Source organism: Neltuma alba, unplaced genomic scaffold, assembly GCF_004799145.2.
Source record: "Neltuma alba isolate B1F8T4 unplaced genomic scaffold, ASM479914v2 tig00004148_pilon, whole genome shotgun sequence".
In the NCBI taxonomy this organism is placed as follows: Eukaryota; Viridiplantae; Streptophyta; class Magnoliopsida; order Fabales; family Fabaceae; genus Neltuma; species Neltuma alba.
Genome location: NW_021633582.1, coordinates 97,636 through 114,498, shown reverse-complemented (window position 1 = coordinate 114,498; position 16,863 = coordinate 97,636). Strand labels below are relative to the sequence as shown.

General features: G+C 36.3%; 2 pseudogenes; one reads left to right on the top strand and one right to left on the bottom strand.

Moving 5' to 3' along the window:
* The first annotated feature begins 1,431 nt into the window (after nt 1-1,431).
* Nucleotides 1,432-3,015, top strand: LOC114743832 (cysteine-rich receptor-like protein kinase 8; annotated as a pseudogene).
* Nucleotides 3,016-5,053: 2,038 nt separating this feature from the next.
* Nucleotides 5,054-9,629, bottom strand: LOC114743831 (cysteine-rich receptor-like protein kinase 15; annotated as a pseudogene).
* Nucleotides 9,630-16,863: the final 7,234 nt, after the last annotated feature.

The window sequence follows — 16,863 nt, the reverse complement described above, 5'->3', positions numbered from 1 at the left end:
AATTTGAATATAATTGTTACTCAGAGCACAAAACATAAATCTACTCACAAATCACAGAAGCAAGTACTAAGGATTGGAAAGTGGTTACCTCTTGCCTGAGCAAGGAATAACAAACCAACAATGTGGCCCTGTGCACCAACAAGACTCACAATCGGTCTACACAAGCACACAAACACACAACCATCATGTATTAGCTTTCAAACTAATAATGTGGCCAAAACAACATTTGGGGACACAAAATTCCTAGCTCCAATCAAAACTCTATCCAACTCAAAGGGTATACCCATCGAAACAACACTCCAAAGTCATAAAAGTCTATTAAAACATCAAGTCCCCTTTTCAAGCATCAATTAGAGTTTAAACCTCAAGGACCCACTATAGGAATTCAACCTCCAACATCCCATTTGAACAATTGAAGTCTTAACAACAATCTAAACCGATTAAACATCAAATTTAACCCTTCTTAACATAACCCAATTCACAAAACTCAGAATCAACCTCTACATTATCATCCTCAATCACAAACCTCCTATTTCCATAAACCCTAGCTTTAAAAACTCAATGTTCTTCAAATCCAAGAAAACTACACCGATTAAATACTTAGATTAACCCAAAGCAATCAATTAAACTCAAAACAATCGGTCAAAAATCTCAATTCCATCACAACCTAGAAAACTCTAGGGTTCCACCAAAAATCCTCAGAAATTCCAAGAAAGAAAGTAGATTAGAGGTTAAATCACTTACTTGAGGTAATAGATCCTTAGAAATGCCCCCTCTAAGCCAAAACACCGAAACCCTAGCAGAGCCTCTCTCTCTACCTTCATATTTTCTAATTTTCGCACAACTGAACCCTCCAGCATCTATATAGATTCAACAACTTTCACCGCGACGAACTAATCCCGAGAGGGATTACTCGCCTGAAACCTGACTTCGCCGCGGTGAACTCCAATCTTCGCCACGATGAAAGCTTCCCGAGAGGAAACTCTTGCTCGCCTAGAAAACATTCGCCGCAACATAACCCTACCTTCGCCGCTGCGAAACCTTCTCGAAAGGATACTCTCCCTTAGAACTCCCAGTGCGCCGCGGCAAACATACCCTGAGAGGGATATGTTCACCTATTCCTCCAACATACCTCAAATCCAACCCAAACACCAAGATCAACATTTAAATCACTAATCTATCCTCAAAAATCAACCAAAAGAGGTTATTAAAACCCGATAAAAACTCAGGATGTTACAAAAGTAAGTCTAAATGATTTCTTATTCTTTCAGCTGGGAAAAATTCTTTACAAACGTTAACTATAATTTCAATTAATGAAACCTTTCTGGCAAAACAAACACAAGGAATTTTTTATGTTGAGATTTTTCAGCAAAAAAAAAAAAGGTGGGGAGTTTAAATAGATTTTTGTACTTTATGCTATTTGAAGAACTCATGACTTGCTCTTTCTCAGTTAAAGCTATAACGAAGGATGATAATGAAATTAAACCAGCTAAGATTTTACAAATCGACTATAACACCATCAAGCTTGCAACTCATAGCTTCTCTGATGCAAATAAGCTTGGACAAGGAGGATTTGGGCCAATGTATAAGGTATAATAAATTTGCCACTTGGAAGTGCATAGCATCACTATATTGTTGAAAGTGAAGAAGGAAAAAAAAAGAGTATGTGTGTGTTCATGATTTACATTCTAATAAATAAATGCAGGGTCAGCTTCCTGATGGACAAGAAATTGCTGTGAAAATGTTGTCTAGGCATTCTAGGCAAGGAGACTTAGAATTTAAGATTGAAGTGGTGTAGTAGCAAAACTTCACCATCAGAATTTAGTAAGATTACTTGGTTTTTGTTTAGAAAAAACGGAAAAACTACTCGTCTATGAATTTCTTGCTAACAAAAGTCTTGATTTCTTTTTATTCGGTAAGTAACATAGTCTATATATCTATCACTTCATTTTTATTGTTTGAATGAGAATCCATATTTTAGACATGTATACACATCATAGCATTAAGCGGGTAAGAATATAAAAAGAAATTTTGCAGATCCAAACCAACAAGCTTTTTTGAATTGGATGGTACAATATAAGATTATAAGGGGCATTGCTTGTGATTTGCTTTGTCTTCATCAAGATTCAAGATTAAGTATTATCCATCGTGATCTCAAAGCAAGCAATATTCTCTTAGATGATGAATTAAATCCTAAGATATCAGATATTGGCATTGTGAGACTATTTAAGCTAGATCAAACTCGAAGCAATACTAATAGAATTGTGAGAACTCGGTAAGTAATGATGACTTTAGTGGTTGAAAGCTACAAGACCATTAATAACTACTATATTGAGCTAAATTTGTTCATCTTAATAAGCAGTGGTTATATGGCCCCAGAATATGTACTATACGGTCAATGTTCAATAAAATCATATGTATATAGTTTCGGCGTATTGGTTCTAGAGATTATAAGTGGCAAGATAAACAACAGCACCTTTTATGTAGAGAATACACAGGGTCATATGAACCTATTAAGTTTTGTAAGCTATGCTTCTTCCCTCTGAAAAGTAGAGAGTTATGTTTTTGTCTACTCTCACTCTATATATATATATCAGCTAACATATATACAATTACAAAAGTAGCTCAAGACTAATATTCTTCGTCATTAATGAACAACATTTTCAGGTATGGAAAAATTGGAAGGAAGGGACAACCTCAAATATAGTAGACCCTGTGATAAGTAATGGTTCGAGAAATGAAATAATGAGATGCATTCATATTGGATTACTCTGCGTTCAAGAAAATGTAGCGGATCAACCAACCATGGTCTCTGTCTCATTTACGATGAACAGCTTCTCTTCCTCTCTCCCTTTACCATTAGAACATCAATTTCTTGTGAATTATAGCAGTTCATATGAGACAATGACTTTGAGACATCACAGTTTAAAGGCAACAAGATCAAGTGAACAAGGAAGAAACTCTAATCAATCATCACAAAATGATCTATTAATTACGAAACTATATCCTCGCTAGATTTTTAGTCTTGCATGTGCATGACAGTCAAAAGTGTTATACAAGGAGGCATACATTGACGGACATAATATATATTGATTGTATGTGTATCATATACAAAGCTTTAATCAAGAAGTAAGTGAAGTTTCTCACAGCATTTCCATAATTTTTTTTCTTATGCTGGGCAAAGATTTATCTTGCCTACTTCTCCCTGTTTCAACTTCAAAACATGCATATAACCAAATATAGCCTTGTCTTGATGTTTGATTTATTGACCATTGATTATCTTCATTTGTCTTGTCATGCATATATTATATATATTTGTATAAAATTTGATGGAGTCAGAGATGCGCAAAAGTTTCTTTTTTTGGTAAAATGATCGAATATATATTAAAAAGAACAAGGTCTTAGTTACAAAAACAGAAGATCACTAGTAGGTATAGAAAATAAGGGGGGAGTGGGATTGTTGTGCTTGGACAATGATGCCATTGATGTTTTTGAGTAGTTTGTGAATATCAGCTATGATGAAGTTACTACTCTCCTCCCTTGTTTTTTTAGAAGAAGATAAAGATTAGCTTGAGCGAGGCTCCAAGAGCGAAACTGTGAAGAGCAACCAGCCATAATAGGGTTGCTCTTGCACACATTAGTAGAAAGTGAGGAGAGTCAATATTAGCCTTTTTCCATGTGAGACAGAGTAAGCATTGGTTGTTGAGGTTGATCCATACACTGCAAGTTGTCTTTCTTTCAGACTTTGTGCTTTTGAAATATGATTTCCCATGGCAGCAGAGTTGATCGCTATGAAGGACAATGGAATTCCATCTTTCCTTGCATGGAAGGTTTGGCCTTGTTCCCTATATTGAAGGCTAGGGAAATAAGAGAAGAAGATCTTTTTATTTCTTGTAGGGAACTAATAGGGTTCAGAACCTTTGACTAATAAATAACTTGGTTTCTCAACCTCTAAATTGTATTGATAACAATGTTAATCTCATGAAGTTGTTGGTGGCTTTGTATATTGAGATTCTGCAATGTATTAACTAACCAGGTTTTAAATGAGTCAAAATCTGTGAAATTTAATTGAATGGATAAGCTTCCAAGCCAAATTGCTTTGGTGAAAGGGCAGTTTATGAATATATGATCAATGGTTTTTGGTAGGTCACAACTGAGGCTATAGTTCCCTGAAATGTTTATATGGTGAAGGGAGAGGATATCATGGAAAGGAATAGCCCTGTTAAGTAGTTTCCAAATAAACAAAAGATGCTGGGAAGGAAGGGAGATGGACCAAAAGAATTTCCAAAACCCATTGAAATTTGAAGAGCTTGTGGTTACAGATAAGGTTTGATAGCCATCTTTTGTTGTGGAATTACCAGATGAATTACCTTTCCAAAGTCCATGAAGCATTCAAGGAAAGAGGGATGAAAAACAAAAAAAAACATGTCATAACATGCTTATGGTAAATATAGTTACATTTGTCTCTTTATGCTTAATTAATTTATTGGCCCTTAATTAACTTTATCTAACCACCCAAAATCTTGATTTCCATATATTTTAGACTGAGAACTCTAAAATATAAAAAAAGAAGCCAATATATATACATACATTTAGTCAGATACCTCATCACTAGCATGTTTATCAAATGTTAGCCCAATAAAGCGTAAAATAGGAGGAATAGTAAAAGATTTTGATGCAAGTGAAATGCCCACATATGTCTGAGTAAATGGTGATTCAATCACTGATGAGTTGTTTTTAGCCAACAATGGGCAATAAACCAAGATTAAATACAACTTAATCCTAAATTACAACATAAAATGAAGATGAACAAGGGATCTTGCATAGTAAGTCTTGAATAAAAGTGATGTGACAAAATTAGAAAAATGCAGAGAGAAACTCAAACTTCCTTGAACTTGCACAGCGTAACCAAACATATGAATATCACCTTCAAGGGGCAACACTTAGCTGGTGAACATGTAGCTCAAAATTATAACCGAGGCCACATTTCCTTGTATTCCTGAATAGAGTTACATTCTCATCCACTTGAAGCCTGAATGGAGCTAGTAGCGTCTCATTTAGTGGATCTTGTTGTTCCTGAACTACTCTCCCCTGAACAATGCTTCTCTGCTAAAGTTTTGTAAGTCTTTAAAAATGCAGGTTGTAAAGATAACAGGAGAGAGAATGAGTGGCTGTTGAGCATAAGTGCAATGTTAGCCATGGTGGGCCTGTCTGCTATGTCTTCTTGAATGCAGAGTAAACCAATGTGGATGCATCTTATCATTTCCTTTCTTGACCCATCATTTAATAATAATCTACTATATTTGAGGCTGTTCCTTCCCTCCAATTTTTCCATGCCAGCAAGAAGTTTATCATCGATAGTAAACAATATGTTGGCAAGCTATTACAGCATATATACTTAATCTCAGAATATGTACACTTATGCAAGAATATAACATCAAAGGGAGCTAGGTTGACATAAATTATGTGGAAAAAAGGACTTACAAAGCTTAATAGATCATGGGCTTTCTCCTCATGAAAGTTGGTATTGTTTCTCTTTCCACTTACAATCTCTAAAACTAATACACCAAAACTAAAAACATTTAATTTGATTGAAAATTGTTCGTACATTGCATATTCTGGTGCCATATATCTGGTGCGTGTTATTATGCACAAGGTTAATCAAACATAGATATCATTAAATCTCAAATCATTAGTTTTGAGGTTATCGGTAATATACTTACTAGGTTCCAACAATTCTACTCGTATTACTTTGGGTTTGATTTATGGAGAAGAGTTTTGCTATACCAAAATGTGATATTTTAGGATTCATCTTTTCATCTAAAAAAATGTTACTTGCTTTGAGATGACGATGAATAATACGTAATCTTAAATCCTCATGAAGATAAAGAATGCCACGAGTAATGCCACCTATGATTTTGTACCGTGTTTCCCAATTCAAGTGAGTTCATTTGATAGGATCTACAATAATTTCAAGCCCATTTAGAGTTTCAATATAAACATAATTCTCTAAAGTAAGAATTAAATGCTTACCAAATAGCAAGTAGTCAAGACTTTTATTGGGAAGAAATTCGTAGACAAGTAACCTTTCTTTTCTTTGTAAACTGAAACCAAGTAATTTCACTAAATTACGATGTTGAAGCTTGGCCACCAACGATACTTCATTCTTAAATTCTGAATCTCCTTGCCAAAATCCACAGACAACCTTTTAACAGCTATTTCTCTTCGACTGGAGAGCCTACCTTGCATTTATTGAAGTTGGGACACACTGTTACTTCTTTAACAGCTATACATAAACCTCTTAGTCAAATGACAATATAGCTTTTTATTATAATTTTATATATACATATATATAATTGTTAGTGTACCTTATACATGGGCCCATATCCTCCTTCCCCAAGCTTATTTTCAACAGAAAAGTTATCTGTCGCAAGTTTGATGGTATGAAAGTTGAATTGCAATGACTCAATCGACGTGATTTCAGCTTGGGTAATTTCAAGTTCAACTGTGGAGGAGAGAGATCGATTAGTTCTTTAAAGGATCATCTTCAAGTTATCTGAAGTTATCATATTGCCAAAGCTATTTTGTTTTAAATTTTTTTCCCAACGTAATAGGAGTAACTCTTGCTTTTATTTTGCCCCAAAAAAAAACAAAGAAAAACTTATGGACCAATGCTTGAAAAATATATAAAATCCAAAGGAAATATTTTAAATTTATTATTAGCTTCATCACGCTACTATCCTTTTATCACCACAATATATATCATCCATCGCAAGCTAACATCCTTAGCTCACTATTGGTTGATGGGCTATGCCTGGGTTCAAACAACAATTTTTAAAATGAGTTTAGCCTCTGATCATTTATAGGCTTTTGTTTATGTCTGCCTTTTCTGTTGGATTGACAAGAACATGAGAAACAAACCATATCATTGGACTCAATCTTGCACCAATGTAATAATTTCCAAAATACCACCTCCGATCGTTAATATAAAAGCTATTTAACTAATTTGAGTATATTAAGAAAACTGGTTTAGTTATTTATAATAAATAAGCGTTACCTTTTCTGAAATATCCTTACTAATTAAATGTATTGGCTAGAACTACCATTATTATAAGGACTCCTTTTAAGAAGAAAAAAAGAGAGAGACAAAGTGGATTAGGGTCTTATATTTAGGATCAAAATAAAAGTCAAATGAGCTATTATATTAAGAATCAAAAGTGTGTATAACGATAATAGAATTGGAAGCTTTGGCTTGACTTACTTTCAATGGTTTCTCTTGATTTCCTTATTTGAGAATAGGCGCAGATGGAGGAGGGAGCTATGATAAATGCAATGGCCGTAACAATGAGGATAATTATGACAATTCTTGACCTGCTGCTTCCTCTTCCTGCAAAAGACGAACATTTTTGGCTAAAAAAGCATTAATTGCATATAAAAATTCTTTAATAGACTTACAAATTGAAACACATTATTTTATATATTGAAAATCACCTTAATTATAATATAAAATGAAGGGAGCACGTGTGTGTGTCTATGTATGTGTACTTCATAAAAATTTGAGACCATTCATTTGATGGATAGGTTGGCTCAGGAACCAACAAAAAGAAAATGGTAAATGTGGGACATGAGATATCCAGCTCAACAAAAAAATGGTGGACAGGGAAGGAGCAACGAAGCCGCTAGAATTGGGCAGGGCCTAGGTCCGTCCTAGAGGACTACCACTCATATTTTTATTATAAGTTATTTATAGAAAAAATTGAAAATTTTGAATAAAATGATAGTTGAATTTACAAAATCTAAAATGGTCACTTGGACTTACAAAATTCTAAATCAATCATAATGAATAAATTGAAATTTTAAAGTGTTAGTGAATTTATAATGTTTTCATTTATCTTTTTTAAAATGCTCAAACCATCCTTACGGACTAGCAAGCTGATCGCCCACTAGAATTCAAGTGGCTACCGGTCATTGGAACCCCGATGGCCAGCCGAGGACCAGTCATAACCACGACCTTGATGAAGATACAACAATAATTGAACTGAATGGTCCTATTTATAAACAAGTGTGTCATCTATTATACTACCTTGGGTCATTAATATAAGAACTAGTTTAGCTTTTAATTTGATCCTAAATATAAGATTCCAATCCACTGTGTCTCACATATTTATCTTTTTTTTTTTTAAAGTAGTCATTGTCAAAGCTACATATGTTAAATGTTTAATCAAATGACACTTGATTAGTAAGGATATTTTAATTAAGACAACACATATTTATTATAGATAACTATCTTAACTATTTTTCTTAATTTACTCAAATTAATCAACTAACTCTTATGTTAAGGACCGAAAGTAGTATCAATGGTCAAAACTATCCACACATCAGTTCAATTTTTTCATCTTTATCAATAAAATGAGGTCTGTAATACAAGCTTTTTTGATCAAATCCCTCTAATCTACTTCCATTCTAAATAAAGTGTCAACGGAGATTAGAAAGAAAGGTACAAGTGGGACCTGCATATCGCCAGAAAACAGTATTATAGAATTTTTGACCATTGGGCTGCCTACACCATACAACTCCATTGGGATGTTTTTCAATCTCAATTTTAGCCTAGATAAATAAATAAAACACAAGATAAAGACATTCTTTTAAATTTCCATAAGACTTTGAATGAAAATTTGAAAAATCGTCTAAATTTGAAGGAAATATATGACTAAAACAAGATGCATAAATATATTAAAGGATATTAGACAAAGAGTCGTGCTTAAGAGAGTGAGAAGTTTGTCAAGTTTCGAAGACATACCTGGTGATATAGCTGAATTGGTGGTAGATACTGGGGCAGATAGAGAAGGAGGAGAAGATAGCTGCAATGAGTTGACCACATCTTTATCATAGAACAAGTAGTCCTTGTATCTAACATTGCAACTAAGTTTAATAATCCTTGCACCAATCTTGTCGTTACAACAATCATTGAGTTCCACAATGGCCTTCTTCAAGCATTTACCACAATCTTGCTTAGACAAGTCTAGCGTGCATTGAACAAGACCATATATAGCTTGTTGAAACAAGGCCTCTTCATTTGATGCTGCAAACTTATGATGAGAGTCACCAGCTGCTGCTTTTTTTGCTAGTTTTTGCAATATATCATTAACGGTTGCATTGAAGTTTGTATCTATTGCATTTTTAGGGTTGTAATATGAAAAGAAAAATCTAGGGTTTTCATATAACCTAAATATTTGCTGATCTGAGCATCGTACAATGCATCCATCATTATATCCCATTGCCTGCTTCTGATTTGTACAGTTCTTTAGGAGAAGCATTGTGGCGTTGTTGAGGCAATCACGGCAAGAATTTGGATTCAAATCTCCCCTACAGAGTCTGATTGCGTACACTGTGTCAGGGTTTTGGCCATAAGAAGAATTGTAAAAGCCATAGTCAATTTTTGTGTTGGAAGTGAGCTTGGGGAGGAGAGTATTGAGGTTGAAGTGGTAGTTGCTTGTCTCTGTATAGGTGTTTCCACTTTCAATGGAGCAATTGTAATGTATGAATTTGCTGAAGTCAAGCTGGTTAAATTGGGTGGTGGGAATGATGAGATAAAGGAAAGAAAGCAGAGTTAAAGAAACAATAGACATGATATCATCTGGAATTCATAGTGACCCTGGAACTGCCCTTCTTTTATTATTACACAAGTCTACGAGTCAAGCTAAAGGAGAAGATTTGAATTGTCAAACAAAACCATTGCAACAGCTTGGAATATTTAATGAATCTTGACATTGTTATCAAGAGTACTTGTTTTCCAGTGAATAATATTTAATCAAGATCATTTCAGATTAGCCACCTACTTTGATGGATATAAGATAATTATGGTCAGTTCAGCCCATACTAATTGTAATTCATTCATAAGTGTCTATCCATTAGAAATTAAGCAGCAAGATTGATGATCAATAGGATAATACTCCTCTAGCCTTGTTTGTAGGCTGCGAGGAAGTTTTCTATTGTTGTTAATTATAACTCACCTCATTAATTTATCATGAAATAGATTATTATTTTCTTAGGAAGTACATCCATTAAATAGGAGTAATGTTCAAAAAGTTATTAAATTTTAAGACATAGAAGTTAATAAAATTTAAAGGTTTTCTTTATTTTAATGAAACCCCTTAGAGATGCCTTATAAATAAGATTAGGGGAGTATATATGATAGTCACAACAAGATTGTTCCTCCCTCTAGTCTTTGAACATAGTTAGATGATTGAATTTCTATTTACATTTTACTGCTCCGCCTATTAATATAGGGTTTAATTGTTAAGTTGATCTTGGTCCTAAAGGTAAAGTCTATTTCTGATTTTCTAAAGTACTCTTATTGATACTCTTTCAACTATAATCAAGTAGGAGAGAGAGGGGGATATCAAGAAAGATGATTATAGTGTTTTGAAAAAAACATGGCATATTTTTTATAATTAACTAACTTACCTAACTTTCTTAATCTAATCAAATTAATTAAATATATCTTATATTAAGTACTGGAGGAATGTGTGTGTGTGTGTGTGTGTATATTCAGCATGCACTGCGACATTAATGGATTAACATCCACTTGCTCCTCTCCGAGACTTGCATTGCCACTTTTTCTAAATTGTGTATGGCATATATAGATAGGTTTAGCATTTATAAACCGGCCGGGCAATGCACGCAAGGTAAAATTGAAAACAGAGCAAGTTATGAAAGAAAATGTTAAAACTAAACATAATATTGGGATTCATTACGGAGGAATTGGACACCTAATATATGACGTTGTTAAGATGCATATTGGAATTCTATGACAAGGCTGTGTGGAAGTGAAACCAACCACAACCACGTGTGCAAGACTAGTATGATTGATAGACTTATTTGCATCTCTTTAACTTATAAGTTGAAGTTGTTGTCACTTCAGGATGAGATGCCGTGTCCAAATAACCAAATATGCGTGAGAAACAAGATGGCGAGACTTTTTATTTTTAGACTTATTCGAGTCTTTCCATACTTGTGCTTTTCACTCAAAATTATTTCTTCATGATGACCATGTCTACCACTTGCCTTTTTAAAGCTTAATAAAGTCTTTTTGCTTACTTCTATTTTCCGACCAGAATAATGCCCTTGCTAAATAAAATAAAATATTAAAATGAATGGCTACAAAAATGTATTGTCATTTGCTCTTCAAATGTTGTCCATTGTTATTAAAGTGTAGTGGACAAGATTGATTTAAAATTTTAAAATTCAAAAGTATTTATTTGGTATACTCCCTTTTATTTATGTTTAATGACAAAGTTGTATAACTGCATTTAATTCTAAAATTTTAATTATAATCATTAAGAACTCTGAAATGGGTAGGGGTATCCATTTTCGCCCAATATTCCAGGAAATAATTAATTATCAAAGCTGTGTTTGATAAATAGAAGGGTCAGGGGTGAAACTGCGGGCACGAAACAAACTTTAAAATATGATATACGGCAAATGCATGGAAATTTTTAGAAATATAAAATATGTGCAAAAATTGGAAAAAACATGTTTTGAAGTGTTGGGAAAAGATTATTTTGAAAAAGAAATTAACTTAAATCACTTCCTTTAAAGACCATCTTAAAGGAATCAACTTGAATGACTTTCGTTAATGTTTCATTCGCCTTCACTCAAAAGTCTTGCTCCAATTTAAACTATATTAATATATATATATATATATATAATCAGTCAAGAAAAGAAATTAGCCCTAGAACAAATTATACAAAAGCCAAGGTCATGTTCAATAATCAACCCATCAAACAGACTTTTCCTTGCGCGCTATTTGTAATCAATCCATGATTCCCGGAAAGTTAAGACCCCTCAATCTATACAGGCTGGCCGTTTGTATATATACCATAGTATGAATGGAGAACACATGCCATTTAAATTCCAATGTTATAAATTGACCCTTGGAAGACTTGTGTCTACAAATGCTTATATCTTATCCGTAGACTTGTCTCTTTTTTTTTTTAATAAAAAGATCAATTATATAAAAAGAAGAATCATATAACTAAATTCGACATTAAAAGGATCAGGAGAAGGGAATGAATAAAACATCAGTTGCGTAAAAAAAGTAATTAGAAAAAGACTGAAACAGCATGTTGATGTTCTTTGCCAGGGTGCCATTGGAATCAGAACGATTCCGTAGACTTGTCTACTTGTATTTCTAGAAATATTCCAATATTGTTTCTCAAATAATTTAAGCTTACACATGTATATTGACTATTGGGTTGATCACTGGGAAAAATTTGACTCGCCTGTCTGCGTGATTGGATAAGCTTAAAGTAAAAACACTTTTCTACAAATTAAGAGCTCCAAGTCCAATCATACATTTAAAATTGCATTATGATTGTTGATAATAATTAAAGTACTATAAAGTCGAATTGTTTGAGGTAATGATTCAGAAGTCTATATTCCAATCAAAGCGATCAATCACAATCAAAATAATACTTCTCTGGTCCTAAATATAAGACCTTTATACAAGTGTGTATAAGGGTCTTATATTTAGGACCGGAGAGTATAAAATTTAATTAAAATGTACACAAATGTTGTATAATTTGCTTTTTTAAAGAATGTTTTTGGTAATATAAGTTATCTAGAACATCAACACAAAAAAAGACAGCCCAATGCACAGAGAGTCCTTCGTTCAGTTAGGGTTCAGGAAAGGCTAGATCATGTAGGATCTTATGTATGCAACTTTACTTGAAAATTATTTTCAAGAGGTTAATTCCGTGGCAGGAACCCGTGACCTTTTTTTACATGTTTTTTTTCCCAATAATTTTTATGTCATTGTATCTGCTAACAGCTACGCCTCCTAAATAAGTGATAAAAAAATGAAGTTGCTATGAATTGAACCTGAACTGATAATCAACATGAACATTCACAGACTATGTATATTACAGGCGGCAACGTCAATGATAACTACATTTTTCATGCACCCCTTGAGCATCTAGACTTTAGAGAAACAAATATAAGAAAGAAGCTTAGGGAGAGGCTCTAACTAGTACATTCATATACAAAATCCCAAAAGTCTTTACAAGTCATTTGCACTTAAGTGGTTACAATCTTTTGAGACAAAAGGCAAAAGGTACCAAGGCAAAACAGAAAAGTAAAATCATTGCACTCTGAAATGTATAATTCATTGTTGTGTAGTAAATGTGTACAGTGACAGCCTATTTATAGAGTTTGTATCCTATTATAAACAGACACGTATACATGAGAAGAGGAATCTAGAATGTCAATTTAAACATGTCTGATATGAGCAATATGGGCTACTTGGGCTTGATGTCTTTATGGGCTTCAATACTCCCCTGCGAGTGGAACTGGGTTGGAAACACAGTGAGACTTGATCTGAGAGTGGCAAACCGAGAGGTAGGCAGCGGTTTGGTGAGGATGTCAGCGATCTGGTCTTTGGATGAAACATGAAGAATATGAAGGAGACCTGCTGCTAGCCGTTCTCGAACAAAATGATAGTCAAGGGAGATGTGCTTAGCTCGTGAGTGAAAGACAGGGTTAGCTGCCAAGTAAGTAGCACCAAGATTGTCACAGAACAGGAAGGGTGCGTCAGGGAGAAATATGTGTAATTCATAAAGGAGACTTTGAAGCCAGATGAGTTCGCTTGCTGCTGTGGCAATGGCCTTATATTCAGCTTCTGTGCTAGAGCGAGCCACTGAGGGTTGTTTCTTAGAGCTCCAAGCCACATAAATTGGGTCCAAAGTAAATTGCAAAGGCACCAGTGGACCGACAATCATCAGGATTGCCTCCCCAGTCAGCATCACTGAATGCAGACAGAGTAGTGGAAGAGGAGGGTGTAATGTGAAGGGCAAAGTAGGAGGTGCCACGGAGATAGCGCAGGATGCGTTTAACAGCAGTCCAATGGTGATCTTTTGGGGAGTGCATGTATTGACAGACTCTATTTACAGCAAAACTGATGTCCGGTCTAGTAAAGCTGAGATATTGTAAACTACCAACAATACTGCGATAGTGATGAGGGTCCGAAAAATTAGTTCCAAGGTGGGCAGACAAGAGGGAGTTAGATGCTAGAGGAGTAGAGACAGGACGGGCATTGGACATATTTGCTCGAGAAAGAAGATCAAGAACATATTTTTGTTGGGACAGAATAAGGCCAGAAGAAGAAGGGAGTACTTCGACACCCAAAAAATAATGTAGTTTGCCAAGATCCTTGATTGGAAAGAAATGATTTAGAGCAGTAATGAGATCAGCAATAGCAGAGGCAGAGGAACCAGTAACTAGAATGTCATCAACATAAACCAAAACATAGAGAGTGACCTGAGAATTATGACAAATAAATAGGGAGGAGTCGGACCTGGAAGCAGAAAATCCAAGTTCAAGGAGGTGGGAGCTTAATCGTGCAAACCAGGCCCGTGGGGCTTGTTTGAGACCATAGAGTGCACGGCGGAGCTTGCAGACAGAGGTGGGATGATGGGGGTGGACAAAACCGGGAGGTTGCTGCATGTATACTTCGTCATCAAGAAAGCCATGAAGGAAGGCGTTGCTAACATCTAATTGGTTGATTGCCCAGCCTTTGGAGACAGCCAGAGAAAGAATCAGACGGACAGTAACTGGCTTGACAACAATGGAAAAAGTGGCAGAGAAATCAATCCCAGGCTGTTGGTGAAACCCTTTGGCAACAAGTCGGGCTTTCAATTTGTCAAGAGAGCCGTCGGCGTGAAATTTTTGCCGGAATACCCACTTACAGCCGACGACATTCATAGAGGGAGAGTAAGGAACTAGATCCCAAGTGTTGTTAGCGAGGAGAGCAGAGAACTCATCATGGAGAGCACGACGCCAGGCTGGATCCTTAAGGGCTTGAGTAACGGAGCTGGGTACGGTTGACGGTGGTCCCGAGGTGCAATGGGCTCGAGGAGAAACAGAGTAGACAAAGTCAGGGGCAAGAGCTTTCGGCCGGAAGACATTAGCTTTGGACCGAGTAATCATAGGGTGAGTCGGAGCAGGGGATGGGGACGAGGGGTGAGAGAGTGGTGAGGAGTGAGAAGAGGGAGAGGACGATGATGGTGACGGTTGAGAGGGAGAAGACGATGGTGGAGATGAGAGAGGGGAGGGGGGCGGTTGAAAAGTGCCAGGAGGAGAGAGAGGAAGTGGGCTGGGGTGAAGCAATGTTGGGCCTGAAGGAGAGGGCCGTGGGGTGAGAAGAGGTAAATGGGTTTGGGAAGTAGAAGTGGGCTTGATGGGAGGGAGTTGGTCAGCAAAGGGGAAAAGATTCTCATCAAAGACAACATCCCTAGAAGTGTAGATTCTTCCAGTGGGCCGATGGAGACACAAGTAGCCCAAATGATTAGGTGCATATCCAAGAAAAACACATAAAAGAGAACGTGGAGCCAATTTGTGAGCAGCATAGGGCCGTAAGTTGGGCCAACAGGCACTTCCAAAAACCTTTAAAAAGGTGTAATCAGGTTTGAAATTATAAAGTAATTCAAAGGGACATTTTTCGTGCAGAACTGGGCTTGGCAATCGGTTAAGGAGATAGGTGGCAGTAACAAAGGCATAGGACCAGTAAGGCTCTGGAATGGACGCATGATGCATAAGGGCCAAGCCGGTTTCAACGATTGTTCGATGGCGTCGTTCTACAACACCATTCTGTGTGTGAGTATGTAGACAAGTAATCCGATGAGTGATACCTAAAGAGACCAAATCTTTGTGCAAGGCGCGAAATTCGCCACCCCAATCAGATTGAAAAGAACATATATTAGAGTTAAAAGTGGTGGCAACAAGAGAACGAAATTGATGAAAAACATTACGAACTTCACTCTTTGTATGAAGGGGAAAAATCCAAATGTACCGAGTAAAATCATCAACAAAGGAAACATAATAACGAAAGCCAGTTACAGACACATGAGGGGAAGGCCCCCAAACATCACAAAACACTAACTGAAAGGGAGAAGTGGAACGATGAACAGATGTTGGCGATGGCAGACGATGGCTTTTGGAAGTTCTACAAGCATGACACTGATGAATGGAATGTTTAGTTGTGACGGGAAGAGAGTTGTGACGAAGAACTTGCTGAACAACTCGGAATGCAGGGTGACCGAGACGTTGGTGCCAGTGGAGGAATGAGGAGCGAACAGCAGAAAGAGCTTGAGGAGTGGAGACTGGGTACATTCTATTGAGACTTGGACCCTGAAACAGAGGCTTCTTTGTGTCCTCGTCCTTCACACAAAAAAAGCCAGAATGAAATTCAAAGAAAACATTATTATCACTGCAAAACTGATAAACAGATAAGAGATTTTTTGTAGTGGAGGGAATGTGTAAAAGATTGGAGAGAAGATAATTGCCAGAAGGAGTTGGAAGAATGCCGGAACCCTGATGTGCTATAGGCATGGATGAGCCATTGCTTACACGAACAGAGTCATTGCCAGTGTATGGTTCAGATGAGAAATTCAGCCTGGAGAAGTCATTGGTCATGTGGTGAGTGGCTCCTGTGTCAGGATACCACAAGGAGTTATCCATGGAAGAATGTTCAGAATAGTAGGCGGATATAGAAGGAGGAGGAGGTGCTTGGAGTGCATGATTTGGTCGTTGCAGACATGTACGAGCTGTATGGCCAAAACTATCACAAAGTTGACAAGCAACTTCAGAGTTAGGAGCAAAAGAAGTGAAGCGACCACTATTTCCCTGATAAATACGGCCACCAGTTCTACCACGATAAGACCCTCGAAAACCTCGACCGTAGCTACGTCCATAGTTATTATAACCTCTACCTTGGAAGCGACCTCCTCGTCCTCTGTTAGAGAATGGAGTTGTAAAACCCCGAGCTACATGAGCAGGATTTGCGGTGATATCAGTGGGAAGTAGAAT